Genomic DNA, 5,309 nt, shown 5'->3' on the forward strand with positions numbered 1-5,309 from the left:
TCAACGCCGCCCCGGAGCCCCGACCACGACCTCGACGCCGCCTGCCCCTCCCGAGGTGAGCACGCCTGCTCCTCCCTCTCCCCTACCTCTGCCTAGGGTTTGTACCTCCATCAAATTAGTTAGGGTGGAAACGAATCGGATGCGGATGCGGCTCAAATGAGTTAGGGTTCATGTAAGGGTGGAAACGAATCAAATTTCTAAGATGAATCATAAAACGAGTAAAATTTGACCACTTATTTCAGTTTATAGTTGGATAATTGGAATACCCGCTACCACTTTCCACCCCTATAGGTTCATCAAATTAGAGGGTAATTAGGGAAGTAGTTCTTAGGTACTAATTAGTTAGTAAGAACTAGGTACTAATTAGGTACTAGAATATTTTTATTTATAGTAAGTTTATTTTTAGTAAGAACTAGTTGAATTAACAGAACTAGTTAGTAAGAACTTGTTGCTATTTTTTTAGTTAAAGCAATTTTCCCGCATCGACGTGGACGATGCCTATCCCGCATCCTCGTCGTCGAGTCGGCGGAGGACGACACCTGCTTGACCAGATGGGCCATGTCCGGGACTGGGCTCCGCTGGGGTGGTACTGGGAGGCGCTACCTACCGGGGGGCGCAGGTTGGTGAGGAGCCAGCCTGTCGTTGAGCCGAACCTTCTTTGGTGGCGGTCGCGTGGGCCAGTGACGGTCCAGAGGCTCGAGGACTCCACGGAGGTGGTGCGTCACCATGTCAGTGAGGAGGACGCGCACGTCCGTCGCTACTTGTTTGCGTTGGAGCACAGGTTCTCCAATACCTGGCAGGTTCTCCAGGGATCTCACTGGAGCTATGATCCCGTGATGGTTCCTTCTCTGTGGGTGTCCACCGCCCGCGCCGATACCCATCGTGTGCTAGGGTTTTAGTTGTACTAGTGATGTTATATGTATGACACTATTCGGGATGTATTAGTGATAATATTCGATGATGTACGGACGCATGAGATGATTTACTTTTGCTTATTGAATGCATGCTAATTTGAGTCTTATAAGATATTTTGAAATGTATATCTTGTGTTGCTCAATATCCAAGTGGCCGATCATGTTTGCAGGTTACACCTCCGAGTGGCCTATGTTTTGCCGGAGTGTTGATTCATTTCCGTTCCGGCAAATTTCAGGCGCTCGATATATCCTATTTTAGCAAAGGTCATGCCGGATTTTTCCGTGAATTTTGGCATGACTTTTGCCAGAATATGTAGGAAATATCGAGTGCCTCGGATTTGTGTGTTGGGTATCCTGGTAGTTGTCTTCTATCGATTTTCAATTAATGTTTTAACTATGAACATAGGAAATGTCTAACCACAAAAAGGATTTCGGTATTTGCAAATACTGCGAAGACGAGCGCGACCTGTGCGACGGAATCTTCCTAGATGATGATAGGCGCTTCAGCATCAAGCTGGACGAGAACTTGGAAGTGGATACAGTAAGTCACAACGACAAGTCTTTTTTCGTAATTAAGCATGACATCTGCTTCAACTTATATTTTTTTACTATTCTACTAGCGTATCCCCTGCCATGCAAGAGTTTTTGTATTGGATAAGATAGGTTTCAGTCATACTATGGAGGTAAAGAAAGTTTATTTGAAGACCGAGCATGGTTATATTTTCCACGTAAAATTATACAATTCAGACGACTACACCTATTTTGGATGCAAAACATGGTGAGCACTATGCAAGACTTATGCATTTCAGCCTGATATGGTTATCACCTTTGATATTCGTCCGGAAGATGATATTGAAGGTAATACCGACATCTGGGTCGATGTGCAGACGCCTCCAGTTACACCAAAATGTAAGTTTCTCAACCATATTTATGTCTTTGATATTGTTTATTCAAAAATAGTTGACAACTAATTTGTATTGTCAGCTTATTTCGGTGCAAGCAAACATGTCCAGCGCTTGGTAGACAGGACCTACTACTGCCCCGGGGCTGAACTAAACTGCGAGGAGCTAAGTCATTATGTTTCATGGCCTGAGGATCTTGATACCGTCAAGACAAATTTTCTTCCTGGACTTAGAAATCTTAGTACTGAAAACGTGCGACCAATAGTGTTCGTCATGAACTACGGTCACATCTATTTAGGAAGGATGGTAATATTTTTACTATTTGTCCTTAGTGCATCTTTTCCATACATTATTTGTGAAGCTAAACTTCATTGCTAAGTATGTGACCATACGATGTTCTTCAACAGGGACTCCCGATGAATGTTGTGCCTTATGGGATCGAGACTAAAGGTACCATGAGTATTATTAGCTTACGGCCAAGATATCCTACATGTTACTTTAGTGCATTCAAGATCAGCGATGAATGCTTAATAGTGCAAGACTGGACCAGATATGTGATGGGGGAGCGCAGACAAGTACTAGGGGGCAGCAAACAGATGTGCTACCCAAAATTAGGAGCCAGGTTCATCTGCATGCTCCAACTTGATCAAGGAGGAGAGCTACACATGTTTTATGTTGTTTTACCTAAGAGAGAGCAGCAGGAGTGATTAGCTAGAAATGAGTTTGAGGATGATGATGTGCTACACTATTACTATGATGATAAAATAGCTAGTGTTGGTGGTAATGACTGATGATGATTATTAGCTAGTGTTAGTGGTGATTAAATAAATATTGTTGGTGCTAATGATTATGATGATGATTAAATAGCTTGTGCTGGCGGATTAGATTCAAGTGGAGGCAACATGTGGTGCACATCGAAAGTACTACTAGTCCAAACTAGATCAAGTTTGGATTAGTATTATACTTTTGACATGCAGCACATATTGCCTCCACTTGAACCTAATCCACCTTCATTTGACACACTGTTATGGACATAATGATGTAAACCTCATAACTGGTATTGTACCAATATTTGTACGATGGTGCATAAATACACTAAAAATAAAAAAACAATACTAGTAGCGATGGAAAGAAAACACGCTGTCAGTAGTTACATTAGCAGCAGCGTGGGAGTGAACAAGCGCTGCAGCTATTTGTCCTAGCAGTAGCGCGTGCGGCACGCGTTACTGCTAAGCAATAGCCGTAGCGCCTTATTAGTAGCGCGCCTACCCGCACTACTAGTGAGCACAAAACCAGCGCTACTTCTAGGGTTTTCCCTAGTAGTGATTCCTTCCTTTGTAACCGACCTTGTGTAACCCTAGATCCTCTCGGTGTCTATATAAACTGGAGGACTTAGTCCGGAGGATAGATACATGTAACGCCCTCGATGCGGCTATATCTCCCACGTGTCGAAGCACGACTTAGAGACATAAACGCATTGAAAGCAATGACGCAAGTGAGGTAATCTTCACACAACCCATGTAATACATAAGGGAAAGAGATACATAGTTGGCTTACAATGGCCACTTCACACAATACAAGAATATAACATTACATCATACAGATACAAACAAGGTCCGACTACGGAACCCAAAATAAAAGAAGACTACCCCAAGTGCTAAACAGATCCCCGATCGTCCCAACTGGGCTCCACTACTGATCAACTGGAAACAGAACAACATAACGAACACGATCTTCATCGAGCTCCTCCTTGAGCTCGGTTGCGTCACATGTACGGTTTCATCGGCACCTGCAAACTGGTTTTGGAAGTATCTGTGAGTCACGGGGACTCAGCAATCTCAAACCCTCGAGATCAAGACTATTTAAGCTCATGGGTAAGGTAAAAGGTATGAGGGGGAGCTACAGGAAGCGACTAGCATATATGGTGACTAACATACGCTCGGGCGAACAACTATGATCAAGAAGTGATCCTAGAACAACCTACGCCAAACATAACTCCAACATCGTGTTCACTTCCCGGACTTCACCAGAAAGAGACCATCACGGCTACACACGCGGTTGGTGCATTTTATTTAAGTTAAGTTTTCAGGTTTTCTACAACCGGACATTAACAAATTCCCATCTGCCCATAACCGTGGGCACAGCTTTCAAAAGTTCAAACCCCTGCAGGGGTGTTCCAACTTAGCCCATCACAAGCTCTCACGGTCAACGAAGGATATTCCTTCTCCCGAGAAGACCCGATCAGTCTCGGAATCCCAGTTACAAGACATTTCGACAATGGTAAAACAAGACCAGCAAAGCCACCCAGATGTGCCGACAAATACCGATAGGAGCTGCACATATCTTGTTCTCAGGACACACCGGATGAGCAAGACGTCGGGTAGGCCAGCCCAGAGTTGCCCCTAGTAGCCCCGGACATCTCTCAGTTGGACCAACACTTAGAGAAGCACTGGCCCGGGGGGTTTAAAATAAAGATGACCCTTGAGCCGGCCGACCCAAGGAAAAGAAAAGGCTAGGTGGCAAATGGTAAAACCAATGTTGGGCCTTGCTAGAGGAGTTTTATTCAAGGCGAACTGTCAAGGGGTTCTCATTATAACCCAACCGTGTAAGGAATGCAAAATCCAGGAACATAACACCGATATGACAGAAACTAGGGAGGCAAGAGTGGAACAAAACACCAGGCATAAGGCCGAGCCTTTCACCCTTTACCAAGTATATAGATGCATTAATTAAATAAGAGATATTGTGATATCCCAACAAATATCCATGTTCCAAACATGGAACAAGCTCCAATCTTCACCTGCAAGTAACAACGCTATAAGAGGGGCTGAGCAAAGCGGTAACATAGCCAAACAATGGTTTGCTAGGACAAGGTGGGTTAGAGGCTTGGCTTAACAATATGGGAGGCATGATAAAGCAAGTGGTAGATATCGCAGCATAGGCATAGCAAAATAGCGAGCAACTGGCAAGCAAAGATAGAAGTGATTTCGAGGGTAAGGTCATCTTGCCTGAGATCCCGCAAGGAAGAAGAACGAGTCCATGAAGAAGACAAACGGACGTAGTCGAACGAATCCTCACAAACGCAACGATATCGGAACTAACCCGAAGAAGCAACACCGGAAAGAAGCAAACAACATGGTAAACAACCATCACATAATCATGGCACGATGCGCAAACAAGTATGATGCATGTCCGGTTTAATGAGGCATGGCATGGCAAAATGCACAAACAATCCTACAAATTAAGTGGATCTCAACTTGCAACTCCGTTGCATATTGACGAAACACCACATTCAAGTTATTTAGTTCGATCTCGTTTATGTACCCAACAATATTAAATGTTGTTAAACATGGAAAGAGGGTGAAGCAAATGAAAACTACCTATCTAGGCAAGTTTAAATGAGGCCGGAACAACAAAACAACAAGTCCGGAACTCCTCATGTGCATATTTTAGGTTTGGTACTGATCTGCCCTAAACACAATTTTAGAGTTGT

This window comes from Triticum dicoccoides, chromosome 2A (genome assembly GCF_002162155.2).
Source record: "Triticum dicoccoides isolate Atlit2015 ecotype Zavitan chromosome 2A, WEW_v2.0, whole genome shotgun sequence".
NCBI lineage: Eukaryota > Viridiplantae > Streptophyta > Magnoliopsida > Poales > Poaceae > Triticum > Triticum dicoccoides.